At 44.7% G+C, this 23,529-nt stretch overlaps 1 protein-coding gene across 1 annotated transcript in view; it reads left to right on the top strand.

Moving 5' to 3' along the window:
- The first annotated feature begins 7,514 nt into the window (after window positions 1–7,514).
- LOC106638643 (sialin-like) overlaps window positions 7,515–23,529 on the top strand; it is a 35,877-nt gene continuing 19,862 nt past the window's right edge. The window contains exon 1 of the mRNA XM_089598440.1: window positions 7,515–7,570. The gene's annotated coding sequence lies outside the window, so the exon portion shown is untranslated. The remainder of the gene's footprint in view (window positions 7,571–23,529) is intronic.

The raw sequence follows: 23,529 nt of genomic DNA, 5'->3' as shown, positions 1-23,529 counted from the left end.
CTTTCCTTAAAATGTTAATCAATACTACTATAATGCATTTTATGAAAACAGAGATTTCAATTAAAAGTTTTAAACGTGTACTTGAATTTTACAGTGTATTGTTGTACTTTTGCGCTTTCATAAAGAATTTTTTCGGGGAAAAAGAGTTACCTTTACTCGATAAAACCGTCCCAAAGTCAACGAATGGTAAAATGGACCCACGGCAAACACGCAGTGGGTGCAAAATCTACCGCGCCAGACTTCCCAATTAGTCGATCCTCGACCATGTGTTTACAGGAGGTACTTTCAGCCACAAGTTCACAAAAACCGAGGCGTCCATCGTCAAATTTTCCAACTCTCGTGGTTATCTCGTCGAGCGCTCCTTAATTTACACGTGTTTGTATGTGTGCAGAGGACACGGGGATAATTTGCCCCTCGTTAGCGTCAGCCGCCCGCGTCTCTCTTTCTCGTTAAGCGCGAGAGAACGGAGCAGAGAGTGTAAGTATATGTACGTAGACATCGCCGTGTTAATTACACTTACACGATGTCCGGGCGTCAAGAGAGAAAGAGAGAAGGATCGTATATCAGCGTTACACGGCTCTAAACGCTTGTCCATATTACGTAAGGGTGTGCGTGTTCTACTCTTGTTCTTTGCAAAAAGAATGTGTTCCCTGAGGTGTACCTGTACAAAGCTCGCGATCGATGTACCGAACTGCTCTCGATTTGTAAGATATATATAGAGGCTAAGGCGTGAGATAACGCGAACGATTATGATGAAAGCATGAGGTATTTCGTCTGGTCAAGGATCATATGCACAATTTAGTGCACTGCAGTGAGTGATTATAACATACATTGAAAATTATAAAAAAGACAAGTGTGGAGTAGCTTACGATATTTTTTTTTGTCCTTTGGATGATTATACTAGTAGGCCAATCAGTCGGAAACACTCACCTGAAACAAACATATGAAATATTTCGTGAGTATGAGACGTAAAAAAAATAGTTTAGGAGAAAGAGGGAGGGATTTATGATTTTTTAATTTTTTTTTTTTTTTTTTTTTTCATTCTTAACACTGCTGAGATGTACACACTAAGAGAAAAAAATAAAATAAAAATTACTGTGCTGGAATGTTAATCTGGTGTCGTGTTGCCGTCTAGGGGGGGCTTTTTACTTTGGCCAACCTAATTTTTACCCATTGTGGACAGTAATTTATATCGTACAAACAGTAAAAATCACACTGTAGTACTGTACTGACATCAAAAATTATTGTTCCAATGGTAAAAAGTCTCTACACGACCGAACAGTACCAAATTACCATTTTAGCACACTAATTTTTATTATTTTTTTCTCTCAGTGCAGTTTCAACAGGTTTATATAGAAGTACATGTTTAGTGTGAATTCACCCCACGCTGGTGTCCTCGCTTCCACGGGAACACTAATTATTTTTTCTGGGAACAAAAAATTAAATAATTCAATTGAAGGTTTGTGTCTATGCTTGAAACATTCAGTGTAAGCATTGTTGCATCCAACAAAATACTTAGAAGAGGAGCAGCGAGCGTATAACGGAGGTAAGGGAAGGAGTCGAGTGTTTCCGAAAAGCCGAGGGGGAAAAGAAAGACACTGACGCGAGATTCGCGCATAAGCAACGAGACAAAGAAGTTTTGCTTGCATTTCGGACTTTACCGCTGCATCCCTCTGGAGAAAAAGTTTCTCAACCAGCAACGCCGCACTTTCCTCCACGTTCCCCCGGTTCTCGCGTTTTATTTTTTTTTATTTTTTTTTTACTCCCCCACCTCGTTTTGCTCGTTCCTCTGCACGAACATACTGGCACTCTGACAAAATTCTTCTGCCAGGGATTTATTTGTATTTTATTCAGGCACTTTATTCGGAGGACTTGTCACTGCTTTACATTTCCATCGAGAGCGGGAGAAAGACACCTCGCGAGAGCGTGAAGAGGAAGGAAAGTCGATTCCCCGACAGTATACGTACAGACGTACGAAGGGGGAGGACGATACAAAAAGAAAAAAAAAAAAAAATTTATAGTTTCTTCTCGCTGCATTTACGTAATTGATTGTGCAAGTTTGCAAAGTGTTGCGTAACATTCGCGAGTGACAATACGTACATGAAAATCAATCTCGGGCGTACGGTGGAAAAAATTTCATCGTACCATCAAACTCTCGCACTCGATACAACACTACTTTCATTGAAATGTAGGAAAACAAATTTACGAGCAAAGATTCGAGTACCCCGTGAAGGGGGAAAAGGTAAAAAATTAATAATAATAAAAATCTTTCCGGAAGAATAAGAGAGACGAGAGGAGGGGTGAAGGGGAAGGGAAAAAAGGGCGCGCACAAGTGGAGTCGAGAGTGAGGCATCTGGCAAGCTGCCGGCTATTTCTATACGTATACATATAGTCATGTGTACGCGCCAGGCACACGCGCCATCGGCATTTATATATCCCAACCCTTTTCCTTCCTTCCTTCGCCTCTTCCGCCTCCCCCGCAGTTCATATCCAGCGGCGATTCTCGGTCTTGGCGAGAAGAGCCTCGCCGCAGCCGCGAAAATCTTTCTCCGCCAGCCGTCCGCTTTTCTTTGATCTGTGTTTGCATGCCTCTCGGCGCTCCTACTATTATTTTCTTTTATTTGGACTACTTTTTTTTTTTTTTTTCTTTCTTTTTTTCTTCTTCTTTCCATCCGTGCGTTTACTCTCGAGCGAATTGAAAAGTTGAGAAATGATGACGCAAATTGGATTCAATTAGGACTGAACGACGCTACCATTTGTTTCTAAATTACATGGGATATTGTATTGGATGTGCCTTGTATTGAAGCCTTGTCTCGTCTGAAAAAAGATTCCAACGCATCGAAAGTCTCGAAAATGATCAAGAAGCGACTTTGAAAAAATGTTCGGGATCGGAAACCGTAATGATTCAATTTGATTATTTAATTACTCCATAGAAAAAAAAGCACGGTATCAAGTATACAATCTCAGGATTATTTTGACGTATGGTAAAACGGAAAAAGTAGTTGAGTTAACACCTAGGCGAAAGCACCACAAAAAAGAGACCCTCGGCCAGCAAGGAGCTTCGAAAAGTTGTTAAAAAGCGCGAGAAATAAAAATTGGCGTCGAAAAAGTTTTCCGTCCGGGTAATCGTAACGGGCCATTTCTCAGTGCTTCGCCGCGGCGGAGTATTGCTCTGTCGCCACTTGGAGTAATCGCATAATTCGCGCAATTTGCCGCGACTCTCTTCTCTCGCGAACATACATACATACACTGCACAGTGCTAATGTTCTCTTTCACGCGACTGTCGCCCCATTATCTGTGTAGTGGCAACTATGAATTTTCTCGGATTTTCGCTCGAGATAAGAAACACATTATTCAATGAACTGCACCTTTTTTTTCCTGCCCAACTCGTAAGTGGAGTCATCATCACCGTTTCTGTTACCCATTATTCTCTTTACACAAGCAAATGTCACCATGTATTCGAAGCAATGACTATGTAAACTTTTGTCAATTCTTTTAAAATATTAAATTTAAAAAAAAGTGCAAGAAACAAAAAGTGCCCTCTTGAATAAGCCAATCCTCGGACTCTCTATACAAAGCAATAGCTCCCAAACAGCGCCCCTCTCCCCCCTGAGTACACCCGGCGAAGCAAGTCGCGATTATATTTTTAATTGAAAGGGGAGTCGTCGTCGAAGAAGGGACGATTCAGAATTCCTGGGCACTGGCGTCTCAAGTGGGACGACGCACCCCTTCCTGCGGTGGCTCAAGTCGCATTGCCGCGTCCAACTGAATGGGCACGGCTGTTTTCCGCACCAGCCCCTCGTGGAAAAGTTCCTCGCCTCTCGGAGCCATCCCTGCTGAACGTAAACGGGGAAAGGATTCGAGGTGGGAGCCCAAAGTCCGGGCAATGACGCCTGTAATTTCGTTTTCGAGGGTAGCTTGGGTCGTCCTTCGCGAGGGTGAAGTTAAATGAGTTGAATGCAGGTAAAAGGAGGAGAGCGTGTACATTGGCTCGAGAAGTCGCAAAGAGGGGGACGAGCTCGCGTATATTGTGCATACGCACGGGCTTATTAGTCGCGCTTGTCGGGGATTAGCCCCGAGGATTTCGCAGGGTTTACGAGTCCGTGCTCCTGCTGACGCCTCCGGTTTTTGGGTATACCTGTACTTTATTTTGGCTTTAATATATATATTCAACGAGAAAGGACCAACTTTCATTGAATATTTTCCGTTCAACACTTACCGATCGATACTTTTTATCAAAAATCAATCCCTAAAACTCACACGATGCGTCGTACTTCAACAACAGCACGGCGAGAGTGCAAATTCAGTCCCTCGTGTATATTAGTCGACGAGAATTTTCCTCGTTCCCCCGTGTACGTCTCTGCCTTATCAAACAATCAAACAGCAAGTAGCAGCAGCGGAGCAGTTGACACACGTTTCCTCCCCTTCGTGTGTACGAGAGTCTTTGTCGCGCGCCTACGTGAAAACGGCCAGCAATTAAGCATCTCGTTAGTCGGCAACGAAACAATGCATTTCGCGCTATGCTATACGTGGATGTGGTTTGCCTCCCGACTACTCGCGCTATTGATTACGCACACCCGTGTTTAGCGATTTCGAGAACAGAAGCGTTAGTTGCACGAATGATATGTTTTCCAAAAGTATCCTAGAGCGAGGAAAAAATTCTTTGGGATTTTTTTTTGTCTTTCCCATTTTTGTGCGGAGAGACAGGGAAAAAACGTGTGCACTTTACGTAACAGCGCTCGAGCGCTTCCTCATACTTTGCAACGTTATGTCACACCTTCGGCACGGACAGGTATCCGAGTTATCCAAGTTCTTACACGACCGTATATACGATATGTACATCTAAAGGTGTAAAGTACACCTTATCGCGGCTGTGGATCTGCACTCCAAACTCACGAGTCGCCCGAATTCAGCGCACCTAAAATGCTCTCCCTCTCTCTCTCTGTGCTTTGAGTTTCAAAAACTTTTGCCACATCTGTACAGAAAAGTACGTGCGAAAGGATACCTTTTCGCGGTGGAGAATAGGATGTTTGGTAAAAATGGATTTCAGGCGTTGCTGTACGATGTGTACATATAGTGTTCATATAAAATATGGAAAGGAATACTTTTGTACGCATGTGTCAGCCGCTTTGCTTAACTACATATCTGTAAAGCCAAGTTTTGTGAGTGCACTCGTGTGCGAAAATGTACACCGAGAGAAAAAAATTATAAAAATAATACAGAGAAATTCAAGCAATTGAATTGGATAAAAGTTGTCATAAAAGGTAAAAATTATCATTTTTAATAGTAAAAGTTATTGTTTTAACAGTCAAAATTATAGTTTACATAGTTGGAATTATGGTTGGAACAGTACAAAAATTTATGCGGGAAATTAAAATTTATAAATCGGTCCTTTTAAGGTTTACTGTTCCAGCATGCTAATTCTTACTGTTCATGTCATAATTTTAACTGTTAAAACAATAACTTTTACTATTAAAAATAATTTTTTTTTTTTTTTTTTTTTTTGCCAACTTACATCCGACTTCCTATGCAAAATGGTAATTTTTACGAGAATTTCACAATAATTTTAATTATTTTTTCCTCTCAGTGTATATGTTTGTTTATTCTTCTTTTCACTGTATGTTACTAGCGAAATCGTATAGTTGAGAGAGTTGAGTGTGGACCCATTCGGTTAGAGACCTTTGTACATACGATAAGGACACCAATCGTAATACTAATGGTAACTGTTGATATAAACCTTCCGTAAGTTAGAGATTTTTTTCCATTTTTGTCATACGAATAGTAGGCAATGTATACACTACCAGCCTATATGTAAGGAAAATTTTAGACGAGCTGTTTCATGGTTAATTACAAAAGACATCGTTCCGCTACACAACCATTTTCAAAACTAAATAAATGGAGCTTGCTAATCTTTTTCAGACATATGTTATCAATTCGTTAATAGAGTATTTTTGTTACCCAACAACTGTAAGTTTGAATGTATCGTAATATTATTCAAACATCCAGGATTCACGTGATTTGCTAATAAAGCAGATATGAATCGCCAATTTACCACACAGGTATGTACAAGAATAAATTGTTACACCATTGCCTTTACCGGAAAATCGATGCAAGGACGTTTAGTCCATCCCAAAATGCATTCGACAACAATTTGTGATGATCCTCGCAATTTCTCAAAAGCCATTAAACCACGCAATCGCAAAAAAGCCCAAAGCTACACTCACGTGTTAGTACACTGCCCAACTGGAACAATATCCTTTCATACATACACACCGGAGAAACTCTTTAAATCAGCTCTAGAACACAAGTACTTATCCCGCTTCGGAGTACCACCTCCGAGTTATCCCCGACGACTTCAACCAGCCCCATATTCTTCGACCGGTGTTCCTCCTCCTCCTCATCTCCTTATCTTCGTGCTTACCGGTGCATACATACACACACAAATACACAGGCCAGCCGAGCACATAATGGCACGAAACAGTCGCTCGGAGCCTATGTATAACAAGCGAGCAAAAGCGAGAGCACGAGCCAGAGAAAAAAACAAGCACGCAGCGGAGGTGAAATAAAACCTACAAGAATTAAGCTGCAGAGCATTCGGAGGGAGTGTGCATCCGTGTGAAGCAAACCGGCTCTCCAGCATCCAGCTAAAGATGAGAGAGCCATACGGCGTATACGTATAGGCAACCAATCCATAGTATCGCAGACGCGCTTCTCTACATGCCTAACGTGTATAGGATGTGGGAGAGAGGAAAGCGAGCGCGTCTCCTTGGATCAGCCACGCGAAAGTTTCTCGATGATGTGTACGAAATGTACTTATGCCTCTTTTCCTGGTACAATAATATACGTATATGATACGGGCGGGAAACACCGAGACAGGGGACACGGAAGGCTCCCACCCGGTTTTTCTCTTTTGTTTCCTGCTCCCACTGTTCCTTGGTCCTCGGTAATAAGGACTCATCCTCGCTCTTATCTCTACGTACACACCTTTTCATACGTATATGCACATGGGCGTGTATATTTTGAAAAGAGGTGCGTGCGCAGACTAAATACTTATACATACATGAGGAAATCCCCTAAAAATATACATATTTTGTCCCTCATTTTAATAACAACAATATTTTTTGGGGCACACCTTCGAGATGGGGCTCATTTTACTCGTAATTACATGTACTATAAGGAAAAAGTTTTTAACAAGACCTTTACAGGTGGTGACACCCTTTCTACGTGTTTTACCATATCTGTATGAATTGCAGAAAAAGGGACCCTCACTGAAACCTTTGTTCAAAATTTTTTTCTCATATTACATGACACTACGAGTAAAATGAGCCTCATCTCGACGGTGTGTCCAAAAAAAATTCGTTTCATCAAAATGAAGACGGGATATTTTATGTGGATTTCCTCATATATATGTATAATACCGTATAATATACCGTGTGTGTCAAGAGTCCGATAGAGATGTAGATGGCGCGAGCGCGGTAGTCGCGGGTTAATCCAAGAGCCAAAAGGACGTGCTGATATTATCCTGCGATCCGACAACTCCAGCCAGTCCATGCATAGCCAGGCCAGCTACGTGAGTTTTTTTTCGCTCATACCACTATTTTTTCATAAGCAACGTTATTTCGTCGTTGGTGTGTACCATTTCACCGTCTCGTTTGCATATGGCACATGTATATCCGCCATTGTCCTTATGCGCAGATGTAAAATACATGTATACATGCCAGGGAAGAAAGGCCGTTGGTCCCCTTCTCTTTCACCACGTATACCTATACACAATGTACGCACGATAGTTCCGAACTAGAGAGAAAACTATATACAAACGCCACATACCTTATGTGCACGAGCTGCGTAAACGCGCGTGCGTGTGCGCGTCGAGTAAAAGCGGCGCGCTTAATTAAAGAGAAGGGGTTAATCGCTCGAGTTAAGGCTGGGAAGTATATGGATAGGAGGGGTGGTTAAAGGTGGTAGTAATTGGCGATTTATCCAAGTTAATTAATGAACGGACATTCGTTCGTTGCGTTTGTATTAATAAACATCAAGACCACCGTGGCGACGCCTTGGCACACGATACACCCCGCCCGATGCCGGAACAATTAAAGATGATGGCCCGGGAGCACTGCGCGCGGGTTTATTGCCGAGTTGTCTCCTTTAATGATAGGATACACCACGAGAGCTCCCCCCCCCCATCCTCCCTTGTCACGATTTTATACCACTGCACGGTGCGGGGAAGCACAATTTATTTTTCCTTTTTCCCCGGTAGTCGATGCCCTCTTTATTAAAACGTTGAATATGGATTAGCAGAGCATACCTATACACCCATGAGTGCTGGGATCGACACACGCTCGCGCACTTTGCGTTACATTTATACTATTGAGCTGTTAACATTGTGTGATTCACGGGGTAGGGTTTTTTTTTTTCGTGCCACGCTCTTGTGATGTTACGTATACATATATAAACACACCTCGTGAGATTATTGAATTACAAGACAGGTTTGCCGAGGCAAAGGGTTGTAATTTCGAATGGCCGTGTGTGTGTACGCGTCTCTCCCTCCCTTGCGCTTCGTAATGAAGTTATTAAACGTTTCAACGGTATATAAATATACTTTCCGCTTGGCTCCGATCATATACGCCGAGTTTGAATAATCAGCCAAACGGTAGCGCATAATGTGTCGTTAAATCTTACGATGTATGTATATTATATACTTGCTTCGGGTGCATGGTGATTTGGTCGAAGACAAAGTGTTTTTGGGGCGATGGGAAACGTGAGATAAGGGAGCTGTAGAGACTTCGTAATGACTGTTCTGTTTAATTAATTGAACGCTTTATTATTTTTAATGTCTGCCATGTACACGGGCATTAACGAACGCGCTTTTTTTTTTTTCACATGTACTTCGAGTTTCTCAGCGTAAAGAATGTATCGCAACAACACCGATGCGTCTTTGTCGATGTCTTTGGAAAATCATGAGATGGAGCGAATTTTCAACAAAAAAGTTTTGGCCAACACGGCGTTGAAACTCAAAATGTCATGGCCAGTGAGTCCACAGGGACGATCCGCGTATTTATCCTTATTGTGTCTCTGTCTCTCGATGGACAATTTGAGCTAGTCTTCTTTCAGTTGTCACTTGGTTCGTCGGAATACATTAAGAATATTAAACTCAAAAAGAAATTTTAAAGGTGCTTGAAAGGTTAATCATGTTTAATGCCATGAAAGATTGAAATTTACTCGTAAGTTTTAAAAGGAAAAAAAAATCCCATGCTTCGTTTTATGGTTGATCGAGTCATCACGTTTTCGACCTACACTCTTCAACTGCCCGTAACATTCGAGCTGATGGACCATCGTTGCAAGCTCGAAAAAGCTCATCAAAGCTTGCCCCAAGCACTTCTGCATAGTTTAGTTTCGCCCCAAGTTAGATTGCAACGAAAAAATGATAGAGCCATCATTTTCATCGGATTCCATGGTTTCTCGTGCCTCGAATCTTTTTTTTTTCGTATCTTCTTCCAGAGTGAACACAAAGAGTGTACCGCATAAAGAAAACAGAATTAGTCAGACCAAGCTGAGGACAAAGACTTCCTACAGAATAATAATACGGTATCTGTAGAGTTTGGGCGTTGTTCTAATAAAAAAATACTTAAGTAAAAATCTGTACGAGCCTTGAAATCAATCGCCACACTTTTACGAGACTTTGTCAGAGAGAACAGCCCCTCGATCGCCACCCAAACCTTCGTATCTGATTTCAGTTGCTTATTCACCTCGTGGTGCCCACCTTGCGTACATCTCAAAAAAAATAACGACACACGCGCGCGCGTACGTATAAGTGCAAGCAGTAAGTACACCCGCAGCGATTCCAGAACTTGAACTCTCCTCGCAAAAACCGTTCGATTTATCGCCCCGGCAAACACCCGTACATAGCATGCACTCCTCGCATCCGAGGGCTCGCTTATTACGTATTCGCACACCCTCGCACACGTAGGTATCGTTTACTCGGCAGCCATTACGCGCCTTCACCTCTTCTTCCTCCACCAAAAGATCTGCTCTTACTCCACTGATGCGACGGACAGCTGCACGGCCAGAGTGTGTAGGCACATATACGTGCCCTCCTCTCTCTCTCTCTGACAGGCACTCTCTCGTGCCGAGCGTGCGAACCGCTTGCGGCGGGATGCGCGTTGCATACATCGGCCTTTTTTTTTTTTTTTTTTAATTTTTTCCCTCCTCCTCTGCTGGCCTCCCTCGCCGTGAATGACCGGTGCTTGGGTAAGAGAGCGAGCCCTCGGGTGACGCTAGTCGATCTCTCGCTCGCTGCATAGCTTCGCGGGGTTCTCGTGCATTTACTTTCGTACGCCCCGCGCGAGCATAAAGACAGACACGGAGGCTGAGGTGTTTTTTTTTTTTTTTTTTTTTTTTTTTTTCCAAGCCCAGTGCCGCGGTTTTTGAGATATTTGATGCATTTTTTCGGGGGGAGCCGCACGATATAGGTGCTTCGCCGCTGATGTTGAAGTTGATGCGCATTTATTGGCCGGTCGTTGGATATTATTGATAACTGGTCTCGGCCGAGCGTGGGTATATACGTGCAACAACGGCCTCGTCATTGCGTTTCATGAGATTGAAGATCATACGTGTCGGGGGGAAAGGGAGATGCAATCTTCCCTTTTTATGGTAAATGTTTTCGGACGAAGAGAAGTAAAATAGTCCAAAGTATAGGAACACCCCTTTTTTTGTTGTTGGCGTGCATGCATCAGTAGTAAGTACCGATCAGGTGCCGTAAAGAAATACCGAGAAGTCATTTCGAGTCCGAGTGCAGGTATACCTCTCAAACACCAACGGAGGTATTATACATACATGTACAAAAAGCTCGAGTGTACGCGCGATAATTAGCATTCCCCTGATTTACAAGTCAAACAATGGTCCCCACCAGCACCGTCCGTCAAAATGGTCGACGAGCACGAAAAAAAGCCTACTCCCTCGCGTTGGAAAAAAAAAGGCACACCCGTAACCATCGCCACCGCCTCCCTTTCTTCTCTTTTCGCTCGAGCGAACTTGAACTTCGGACGCGCGTGCTCCGTCAAGGATACAAATGAGCGCGTACGCACCCGACATCCCAAGCGTATAAAAGGAGCTACCCTCCCTCCCAACCGGGTTCAATTACTTAGGGGCATATCGCGAGGCCCATTGAAACGAGTTCTTCCTCTTTTTTGCCGAGCAAGTCGACCTCTCCTGCTTTTCCAGAATCCAGGAGGTTTTTTTGCTCGTCGCTCGGGAACGGGGATCATGGGATGTTCCCGGGCAGGGCAAGCTTTTCTTTGCGATGATTTGAAAGGCACCTAAACTCTATTGCGTAATCGAGGGGAATTCCGTTTGAAGAAAGAAAAAAAAAAAAAAAAAATTACAGCGGCATTTCTCGATCGTGTTGCAATCGGTCACGCCTCGTGTCTCGAGCGTTAATTTATTCAAATGTACCTGCTATCAGCCAATATACGGATAAGGCCTTCGAGAATTTGCCCTCCCGACCAACGTGTACAATGCAATGGTGAACAAAAGAGCAAAACTCATAAGTAGGTACGTATATATGATTCTGTATACCTGCGCGCCCGATCACAAATCTCTCCATCTCCGTCGTGTCCAGATGTACCTCGGAGTCCAATTAACCGAATCTAATCGTCCGTAAATCTAATCTAGCACCTCCAACCTCCCCTGCCCCTCTTGCAGATACTTTTGTCCGTATACAACTCTCGTCCCGCTGTATGACTCATATAACGATCACGTTTCTGCCAATACCGATCGAATTGGCGTGTCCTTCGCCGAGGCTAATTTTTGCGCTCGCCCGTTGCGAATAATTTAATGGCCGATTCCTTCCAGGTAAGGAAGGGGAGGCTAGTTGCCGGTGTGCAGTTTGCATTCGGGAATCCGGTTCTTGCGCGGGCGCGTGTGTATTATGCGTATGTGCTTGTAAAAGCGCTCTGCAGGTAAGAGGAAGAAACTCCGATCGCGCAGCTGAAAAGTCCTGGTTGCGCTGGATTCTTTTGGCCTCGTTTTTTTCTCCTTTACGGCTCGTTCAACCGCGCAATTAACTCAAGTGCAGAAAAGTTGTCGCAAACGCTGGAAAAGGGATCAAGATGTGCAGACGCTTGACTCATCATTGGTACTGTCTTCATGAGCATTGGCTAGCTTAATACGTGTGTATCTCGTTACTTAAATGTGCATGGAAAAAAAAATAGCGTTGCAACATCGTTTGTATATCTCATTTTTTTTTATTGATTACCGATCGGACACTCGTTATTTATTGATGCGTGACTGCGAAACAAAAAACCGTAGGCGATTGTTTACTCGAGCTAAACACGCTCTCACGACACAACTGCCGAAAGCAGAGAGAAAAGTAGGGAGGAAATTTCGAGCTTTTGCACATTACGTGGAACTCGGGCGAGTCGATAACACGGCCGATTTATCATCGCCGAGTCGATACGAACCAGAAGGCAAATAATCAGCGCGAACAAATAACGTTAATCTCGCGCCACCTCGAAAAAAGAAAGGGTGAAAGAAAATTAAAATAACAACAACGAGAATCCCCACGAAAAAAATAGCGACAAAATTACTTCATCAATCACGTGAATGATCCTGCGAGCGGTGCTGCAGTAGTTGAAGAATAAAAAAAAAAAAGGAGAGGAGGGGCGCTGTTCGCGCTGTAAATCACCGCGTAAACAAATTACCAGAGCCGCCCTCTAGCTTTCTTTTTTTTTTTTTTCGTTTTTAACTGATCGCCGCCACGCGTGTGTTTTGACAGCTCCGGCGCGCCGCTTTATTTCGGATTACAAATCGACCTGACGCCCCCCCCCCCCTCCGAAAGCCGCTTCTGTTGCCGAATCCATACATACACACGCTGCGCGTATGTGAACTAATGCGAGTTACGTGTAAACCAGAGTCGCGAGCTACGCCTACAGGTATACATACCTCTACCTCCGCGGGGAATCAGTCGAGCTTTCCCCGATACAACGCGCCACGGGACTAAGTACATACACTCGCGAGGGGAGCCCCACGCAGGCCTGTAAATGAGTTACGCGTACGCAGCACTGGACCGATGGATCGAGCAGCGGATAGGACTGATTGTAATATTCATCCCACATTGGGAGGTGCCCTGGGCTTCATTAACGCCGCAGCCGGGTGGACGAGTGCTCCTTGTTGTGGTGTAATGCGATATCAATTTGTCGAAATGGGGATGGTATTCTTGCGATTTGTGGTCTCTTGTGTGAAACTATGTTGTAACGAGATGAGCCTTGCAGTTGAGGGATCTAATCAACGAATCGAGAGGATTAAAGAAAAAAAAGCTTCTTTCCAATCTTGGCGATCGTGAAATCCAATTTGAGAGAAACAGTAGCCCTAAGATGTTTTTAACAGAGTATCAGAGCTCCACACCCGAGTGGACGAGCGGGAAAGCGGCTTTTGGGGGTGTTTAACTTTGGCTCGTAAAGATCCGTAAAGAAACTGCGCTAGAAAACTTGATAAATATTTTTTTTCTCCGTATACTCTGTCACACTTTTCATGGTATTTATTGCAGAGATTTGTTTTTGTGGGTGGTCATTAATTATTGCTCATGAAAACGATGAATCGATGAAATTTCGACTACAATTCACAAAAATTTCTTCTGATTTTTAATAACAAAGTAAAAAACATTTTTATAGAGTAAAATTGATGTCATTTATCAATAGTATTTGTTTGAAGTCATTTCATAGGTTACCGGATACTGTCCTTCGCACGTAATTTTCCCGTGATAAACTTTTATTTGTAGCATGGAACCCGTATATACTCATGATCACATGTGAAACTGACACTATGTGATTGGGACTATGTCAATCCACTAAGCTTAAAATTTAATTTGACAATAATGCTAAACCAAAGAACCCATTCAACGGCATGGCACGTGTCACAGAGTTAGGGTTCACAATCACTGGCCCCATTATCCTTGCCTTCTTTCGGCCATTATCAGTATCATCTCATCTCTTTCTTTTGAAAATACAATGTAGGTGTGGTTGATTTTGTCATTATCGCGTCATGAGTCGAAAAAGTTACTTCTGACAAAGATGATTGGGTCGAGTTTGCATTCTTAAAATAGCACCGATGAAATTGTTCATTGGTTTTTTTTTAAATAAAATAGTAAAAATAGATCATCATCAGTTACCACCATAAACCATACCCACAGAGAATCCAAACAAACACAAAGATCGCACGACAAACTTACTCCCGCGTACGTATATACAACACCGTGGGGCGTCGCCCCAAACCCCAACAAACCAGCAATGATAGATATACAGCAAACGCGGAAACGATTTCCGAAGTAGCAGCGGCAATGTGGTAGTGAAATTTTTTATCTCCCCCCTTTTGTGCATGAGATACATAAACAGCTTGAGAGCCACGCGTATACACCAGCACTCGGTGCGAAGAGCCTCTCCGAGGATGTGGCTTCGAGAGCTCAGTTCGATAAATCTGCGCCACGCGTAATATTCCTGGAGCGGTGCACCTACGTGGAGCGATTTCCAGCTGGAAAAAAAGGAGGGGGGGCTCTCTCGGCTCGTTATTGAATCCCACAATGGTCGCGCCCGAGTCCTCCTCCACGAGGAGCCGGATGGAAATAACGAGCTGCCGCGTTCGGGGACCTATCTGCAGCGGGTCCTTCGGCTCGAAGGCTACCTCTTCGGCGTGCATGGCTGCAGCACAAGTGGGCAGTGGTGGGTCGAACTGCTGAGGAAGGGGGACTTCCTTCTGTGCTCCGTTTTGAGACAGCGTAGTGAGAAGAAAAATAAAAAAAAGTCTGGGAGTGTGGTACAGCTGTTGGAGCGCACTATATATCTATATATGATGTTATTATTACACACGCAGTGCACAAAGGCGGAAAGAAGGTGATGATGGGGAGAAAACGAAATTGATCGGATATGGGGCAATCGGCCGTGTGGGACGTATTATGTTACTGCCGAGAGCAATTAAGATGCGGTCCGGAGATATATAGCCAGCTAATCGAAATTTGAAGGAGATACTACCTGCGACTGTATTATATGAAAATGACGCGCTGGCAGAGAGAAAAAAATTGAATTTCACAGATCTGGATCGCTATGATTGGTTCTCCGTTGTTTTGTTTAACGTAAGAGTATTTATGACTGTTTTTTAAATGTAAATGCATCCCCTTTTTTTTGTACACATTGTAATTTGGCGCGTTCAATCCACCCGTAGAGTTGCTAGTGGATGCAATAATTGAGTCGATCAAGTTGTCTCGGGTAAAAACCAACGGAGAAGAGTGCTTCCTCATCAGCGACGACGCTCGATCCTGCGATACGCACTAATGGCCCTTTTCGCGTTATTACGGCCGCGATACGAGACAAGGGGGAAAAGCCATTTCTGACCATCTACGAACCAAGACTAAAAATAAAGACCCCGCGGACGCGAGTATAGGTATAATACACTCGTAGCGCAGGCTACACGGCGTACAATTTGTCAGAGCCACAGCTTGACGCAACTTTGGCGCTCGGGCATCGTTGCTCATCGCTGCACCTCCGGAGAACAGCTATAGTTGCGGTGGGGGGTTCGCTTTCGTTCTTTTGCCGATTTTCAATTACGCGGCTCTGATGTTGCTCATTATCGAGTATATGATGCCCCCGGGAGCTTGGGGGAGTTTATTACACGCACGGAAGCTTTCCTGGCACCGAGAGATGACCGCGATTATGACGACGACGATATCGCTAATGACATTTCCTCCCCGTCAGCTTAATCGTTCCGCGGTGCCGTTCGTCAAAAACTTTTCTTTTTTTTTCCACCCCAAATTATATCGCGATGTTTTGTTCCAGCGATCATGCAAAATACCGCGGTCGATGGAAGCGCGAAATTGCACGCTCCCACACAATGTACATGTATATTATACTACACGTGGTCTCTCGCTTATTTTCTGAAACGGCCGCAGGTAACGAGCTCGGGGCTCGCGCGTGAAAATCGGCACACTTGACTCTCTTTCGCGCGCGCATACAGACGGACAAACGTACTGCACGCGCTCGACCTTCCACTTAAATTCCCACTGTAATTCCAGACGGGGATAAAACGCTCGATCGGATCAGCGCCCGCGGGTCGCAGTACACACACACACACACACACATGCCCGAACGGAACAGCAAATGTACCTATATACACATATACACGTATATACCCACTGAGAGATGAAAATCTCGCGAACGAGGTAATAGACGGAAGGAGGGGGAGGGAGGATCGGTTATAGGGAAATCGGCCAGTTGGCAAGTGTTCCGTTGAAGAGGTGGAGACGCGAGTATAGAACGCGGCAGAGAAGGAGGTTGCAATCGGATATGCCGGAGCGGAGTCTCTATCAGTGACGATCTCGAGAGTGTGTGTATACGCGCGCGACAACTCGTGCGATACGCGCTTGGCTGCGTTTGATGGCTTGGGGAAAGGGAGAATTTTCCTCTCCGTCCGTTGCTTTGACCAGAGTTTTCTGTGTCAGACTGATGGGCTTGGAATTTCAGGAGTGGACGCCTGCTTGGCACGACTCGACAGTCGTTGTGTATCGTGCACACCCGATGCTCCCCATTGATAAAGATTGTTTTGCTCTTTGCTCATTCGTATGTATAGAACTGTTTATTTTATTTTATTTTTTTTTTTTTTTTAATTCAATATGAAAAATTATTCACTTGCCCATCGATATTAATTCGATAAACTTTTTCGATACGACGTACGATAGAGAGTATACTGATAAAATCTATGAGAGAAAGATGTGAGCTTCGGCACTCGTGTGCGCGTCGCCCTTACAAAGTGTAAGAAATGGCACAGCTGCGGATGTACGGACTTCCGGGGGATGTAATGACAGAGAGAGGAGGCGACCCCGGTCCAAACAAGCGGAGCATAAAGTTGCCAACTTGGCCCCTCTTGGACCGCGGCAGCCACGCAAACGGAAGAGCAGCAGCAGAAACGGCATCGGCCGAGCTTAAGCGAATTAATCTCGCGCTCCGAGAGAAAGGGACGCCTCGAATGATAATTTTATATTTGTCCCGTGTAATATCCCCGCTCTAAGGGAAGGGGGGTTCTTCGACCCTCGAAAAAGTTTGAAAACGCCGCGCGGAAGTACCTCCCGATGCTGCGAACTTTCCGCGTCTCCAAGTAATATTTGCGGGGCGAATAAAAGAGCCATGAACGATGCGTGTTATTGAATAAACATCGTAAAAAAAAGGCCTCGGTGCCGAAAAACTTTTGTGTCCTCCTCGCTGCCGGTACAGCCGAGTTTTTCCATCGCGGAATCTGAAAATTTTATCGCCCGGGCCCGTTTGAAAGGAGGAAATTTAAAATCAGCTTCCTCCGAAAACACAAACACCGAGAGATACGGAGTTGCCCGCGGGGGGAGGGGGAGACGTTAGCCCAGTTTTCGTCGCTCGACCATAAACGGGCAGATAAGGCGACACAGCGGGCCAAAAGTTTGCGGAGCCACTCCTTGGGTCGTTCGCGAGTATTTAAAAACCGTAAATTTGCGCAAACCCGAGGACCATTAACGGGGAGCACGCACGCGGCTGCAGATGCAAGGACGTCTTCGCGAAGGGGGTGTCTTTTTCTTTTTCCTAGGCTCGTAGTACAAGTGGCGAGAAAAATTAAGCGCTGTTTACGGCTCTTTTGCTCTTTTGACGCGCACGACCTCGTTAAAATAACGACGGGTGCGATTACGTGCACCTTTGAAGTCTGGGGGGTTGATGAAAAACATTTTTAATGATAACCCTCGTGGCGAATAACTCTTTTTTTTTTTTTTTTTTCCATCGATCATCTCTTTGGTTATACATTTTTCTTAATTTACGCCAGAGTCCAAGCGAGACTTTTTTGATTTTCTCGAGTTTTTTCCAAGGATGGGAGATTAAACATACACAACGAAATCACATGGCCCCAAAAGGGAAGTAAAAAGCAGCCCCGACGGAATATCCGCTCCAGCGAGTGCAAACCCTTGGCGAGGGGAAAAAAACAACCTGCTCCGCGTCCTTTGGCTCCACACGCACGCGTCGCGAATGCGGTATAACTTTCGCGCCGTCTGTTTCCTCCGGTCCCGCAGTTAGCGGCGATGATCGTCGACGCGAGAGAGACGAGAGGAGGCTAAGGGTTGGTTCGCCCTTGGAGAGGCAGGACCTGTGAGTACATACTCGTGTGCGTTTGAGAAGTGGCGGGATCCTTTCTACCCTACAAGAGGTAAATTTAATTCAAACCACAGGGAGGGTTCTTTTTTTTTTTAAGGAAAAACGAGGGAAGGAAATTGTTGAGTCTCGTGGCTATAACGTATAAGACAAGGAGTCCGTGTTTGATGACGATTCACTGTCATTCGGACTGGAAAAACATTTTTGGAGACGAAACGAGCCGCGGAAAGGAAGACAGGGAGGTGCAGCTCCGGCAACCCTTCCGCCTTTGTCTCGAGAAGCCCCACGTGTGGAGCTTTCGCGGCCAACTCGGAGACGGTACCGTAAAATGCACGCGAAATCCTTCCCTTTGAAATCCAACTTGCCTCTACTTCAGCCATCCATCGCATGCATCTGTACAGGTACACACTTTCTTCGGACGCGAATGTATTTTTGTTTCGTTTCAACGGAGGGATGTAAAGGAGATGAGGAAGGAAAAAAGGTTCATTTTAACCGGTTGAACGCACGGCCTCGGTCCGTAATGTACTAGGCGAATGTACAATCGTACCCACGAGCGCTTAGATTCGTGCATACGTGCGGCGAAGGAGAAAAGACACGGCTGGGAATAAGCAAACGGCTGCGCACACACGGAACAGAGAGACTGCACAAACGAGCCCTCGCATGGGTACATTATATAGTAGCGTATTTGCGTGCGCATTTCAGCTCGCGTGTGAGCAAACGTCGCCCTATACACGTATTGTGTTATACATGTATGCACGTCGCATCTCCTTGCACGTGTTACCTAAGCGTGCGTATATATATATATACATATGAGATGCATGCAAGAGTCTTATACCTATACCCACATTTGAAGGCGCGGAGGCTATGTAAATGCAGTCTGGGGCGCGCGTGGCGTGACGGAGGAGATTCTCCGCGGCGCGACTACCGCTCCGTTGCCCGCAAGTATATAGATACAGCCGGCTCGTTTGTCATGCCCCGGCGTGGAATGTAACGCAACGGACGAGAAGAAGCTGCTTCTTCCTTCGCCTTTCTCCTCGGCTCTCGGTGTCACGCTTCTGTCTTCGCTCTTGGATGCTTCAAGAGACAGTTTTACGCGCCCACGTGGAAGAAAAGACGCGTCTTTTGAACAGACCGTGGATGTGATTGTAGGTAGCGGTGTGCTTGTGTCCATTGTCTAAGGGACCTTTCTCGGATGGGCCGTTTTAATTATTAGCATCAAAAGTCCAAGTGGCCATCTTCAGCTAAACGGAAAATCAGGGGAGATCCCCTGAATCATTATCTCCTTTTTTTCGTTTAGCAAGACTCGTCGTATTTTTATGATCAACTGGTGTGACACATCTGCCTAGAAAATCGGTACCAAAGACCTTGCGAGGTCTCTAACTTTGAACGATGACATAGGAAATAAACGAGGGGCTGCACACTCAAAAGTCACCATGAAAACTCCGAAATTTTTTCGTGGCTTTTTGCAGTCTTCGAATGACCATGCAAGACTTCAAAGCCTACAAAAGTCTTGGATATCAACTTTGAAGGATTTATCAAAGGCTTTGGGACTCTTCTGATCATTAAAAAATAATTTCGATATTCTTACAGCCGTTTTCAATGACTCGAAAAGTGCTCCTGGCAAATAAGAAGAAACAAATCAGTTGAAACGTATAATCTTTTCTATCTGAACCAACAGCTACCTATGTCTCATTCAAAATATATTGTGTAATCGACACGTGTTCCTTCATTAGTCCCAGCTCATACTCCATGTCAATTAACGTTGAGTTTCTGAAATTTTTCTTCTCGCCCCAAACTTCGAAAGCAGCGAGAGTTTTCCACCGTCCCACTCGCTAAATTTCCCGTCGAGGCCCCAATCTCAAACTCGAACTCGCGAGTGAAACTGCAGCCGTGCAGGAAAGCTTTACCGAAAAAAAAGCGCCGACAGCTGACTACGAGATCCAAGCGTTCCCCCCCTCGCTACCCCAACATCGCGGATTTCAATCACATGCCGGCGTCCAAATCCAAAAGCCGCCCGCCACCATCGCTCTCTCTCTCTCTCTCCTCGCGAGACGGCGACATTTTCGCAGTGAGAGAGCGACGCTCGTTAACGTTAATAAGAGCGCGTCGAAAGCAAGATACCCTCTCTCAGACGGCGAAGCGACGTTAACGACGCCTGAAAGTCGCAGGGGACGCGCGTATATTATACACCTAAGCAGATGCATGGGCGCGCGATAGATCGGGGGAGTAATAACGCGTGAATCTCCCCGCGCTAACCGCGTTTGATGTAGACTCGCGTAACCTTACATGTATATATATATATTTCGTTTCGTGGGTTGGCTATTTCTTTTTCAACGTGGCAAGAGTCCTGAATAGAGTTACGTTACACATGTTGTAGATATAATACGCCATGGAATTGGTGTCGAATGAATTATTTAAACGCGCCGATAGCAGCGCGCGAAAAGTGCCTGGTGTGGGATACAAGTTTTCAGAGTTATCTTAAGAGCACACGCCGAATTTCTTTTTCCTTTTTTTGTTTCACGAGATATCGGGAGCATTAAAAAACGTGAAAAATATAATATGATATACCGAGTATTTATTTGTCACGCGCGTGCGCGATAAGTAATGCAACAATTTAAGCGAAATTTATCGCCTTGCGTTTAAAAGGAGAATGCTAAAAGCCATTGCGTCACCGATGGGGGGCTCAAAAATGTTTCCATGTGATACTTATGCGAAAGTAAAAATAGCGCTTGGAGGATTCGAAAAACAAAGCTGATCAAAATCATCCTCCATAACGGGGAAGCCATACACTTTAGGTGTACATATACGAAGCTTATGTTTATTAACGCTCTAGTTGCGCTATATAGTAAATGATTAACTGGTTCTGGATTGGCCAACAAAACACCGGCCTAGAAATGCTACGCCAACGTATAGGTGGATTACCAATGAAATCAAGGTCCACTTAATAATAATAACACAGGCCATAAAACAAAACGGTAGCCATGCGTCCTCCATTGGAAATCGAACCGATTGCATCAATTCAGGTCGGAAATTAATTTTGTCGCGACACGAGGATAGAAAACGCACTTAGGTATAGGAATATTTTAATGCAACAATAGTATACGTAAAAATATTGATTTTCCTCTAATTTTAGAGTTTTGCAGTCTTGGAAACTGCGCAGTTTTTTCCTTTAACTTTTCTCGTTTGGTTAAAAAACTACGAGGTTCTTTTATTCCAAAAATAGTTGGCTACTCACGTCCGCTCGCAGTTTTTGCTCCAGTGAAAGTAAAAGACATTCTGGAGGAGCAATCGCGCCTAAAAAAAAAAAGAGACAACACGACCAGCCTTAAAAATGTCACACCCTCCACCATATCGTACGTCTGATTAATCATCAAGCGCCACCCTTGTTTCCCACTCTACGCACATACACACACAAAGCTATCGGTAGTGCAGGGGATGGCCCGCATTACACCAACGGAGCAGCCTGTTATTATGAGCCACGCAGCGCAGGCAACCGCGTTAGAAGGCCAATGTAATTATAATATCCATTCCCCGAGCTTTTGATGCGGCTTTAATCCAATTCGGTGCACCGTACGCCGCGGTGCTATGCTATGATGACGGTGTGTATTATATACAGTTGGCCTCTCTCGTTCTTACACGCGCGGGCCTCCCCTCGTTTTTTTTATCGTTTAGTTATGTAATATTTGGTGCGTCATCGACTGTTTTTTGATGACCAGATCGACTTGGGGAAAAATTGCACGTCGATTGATCAGTTAATAATACACCCGCATCGAATAGACTTTTATAATTCAATTTTCCGTTTTTGAGACACCGCGGTCCGGAAGTCTGCACTCCGAGGCCGTAATCGTGCCACCCCCTCCCCCAATCTCCCTCCGTAAAGTCAAGAGTGAGAAAACAAGAGGGCACACGGGCTTGTACGCGGATCGATCGAGGCCCACAAATCCTCAGAGTAACGAGTCCGCAGCGGAAGAGCACAGTGGGTGCACAGGAGATCGGTAAGACTGAAGCGGAGAGGAGGGCGTGTTCGGCAGGTGCAGGCGGAAACGAAGCAAAGAGTAAAAAAAAGAGGGGGGGGGGCTCAGGTGCGCTGGAAATAATGCACGGCGAGGTGTACCTGCGCGTTGTTTTCGCGGACACTGGGTCAAAATCTGCGTGCGGATTATCGGGAAGACGGAATCTCGAGGGCGTATACACGGTGTACAGAGGCCGGGTGCAGCTCTTTCATTTTTCTTTTTTCATTCTTTAGAGGTGCAGCGCGTATAATGTATGCGAACGGCTAATGGCTGGCTTTCTTCTCTCCTCGGCTCCAAGTACCGTACCTCTATTCTCCCTCTCTTGGTCCGAATTTAATGAGGGCACTAAATCCCCGCCTGTGCTTATACACGTCTTCTACACTCGTTTTTTCACCTCCTCCCCCTCTCTTCTTTTTTCCTCCCTTTTGAGGGGTGAAACTGGTGCTCGTTCGTTACTCGTGATTTACGTCGTTAAGTGTGGGTTAGCGTTTTCCAACAAATGTCAATTAACACGCCCGAAATTTCCAATATGGTTCTCCGCTGGCCCGCGTACAAAGATAAATTCGGGCGTTTTTATGGTAAAAATCGTCCATGATGCTGTACATAGGGATATGCATTTTTTCAAAAATGCGTCGATTGCGAAGTATTATAGATAAGTGCGTTCAAACTACAATTTATATGGGGCCTACTGTGTACAATAATAACGGAACAACAGGTGAAAAAGAACCAACTATTTTTAACTCAGCACATACGCAAGTCAAACACAAAAATAAAAAGCCACGATCTGAATGTAAGCAATATAAATATCCAAAATGTTTGGCCCAAGTAAAAGGGGACTCGGGCAGATGATAAAGTTTTTCATTTATTTTCTGTTATACTTACTCGTGATGCTCCAATGAGCTGCACAATACCTGTACAATGCACGTTCTCTGCTGCTAATTTATCACCCTCTGTCTCATACCCTCTGCGGCTCTTTTTTAAATCGAAAATAAATCGGTTGGAGCTAATTTTTCAGGTCAAAATCAAATTCAATGCTGCACCCATTAGCACCCGTCCTCTCAATTTGGTTTATTTTCTCTCGCCTTTAATCCGGATTTATCGATCAACTTTGCCCAATTGTCGAGCTGTGGAGCCTATAATATCCGTCCCGACCAAATCAGCCGTACCGAAATCAAAATAGAGCAAAGGTCGAATTACGTCCCATTATGATTTTTCACATCCTCTGCCTCGCACCGGCAGGAGCCGCTTACGAAATTACCCGCCGATAATACCCTCCTTCGGTTCCTTAACGATCTGTCGAATAAAAAAAATAAAGAAAAAAAAAAAGCTATCCCCGTGCTATTATTGCCCCAAAAGTGCGAACTTAATCA

This window comes from Copidosoma floridanum, unplaced genomic scaffold (genome assembly GCF_036245765.1).
Source record: "Copidosoma floridanum isolate Cflo_tuat_1 unplaced genomic scaffold, Cflo_Japanese_pri ptg000006l, whole genome shotgun sequence".
NCBI lineage: Eukaryota > Metazoa > Arthropoda > Insecta > Hymenoptera > Encyrtidae > Copidosoma > Copidosoma floridanum.
Note: the sequence above shows the minus strand (reverse complement) of the source record. Positions and strands in the feature narration are given on the sequence as shown.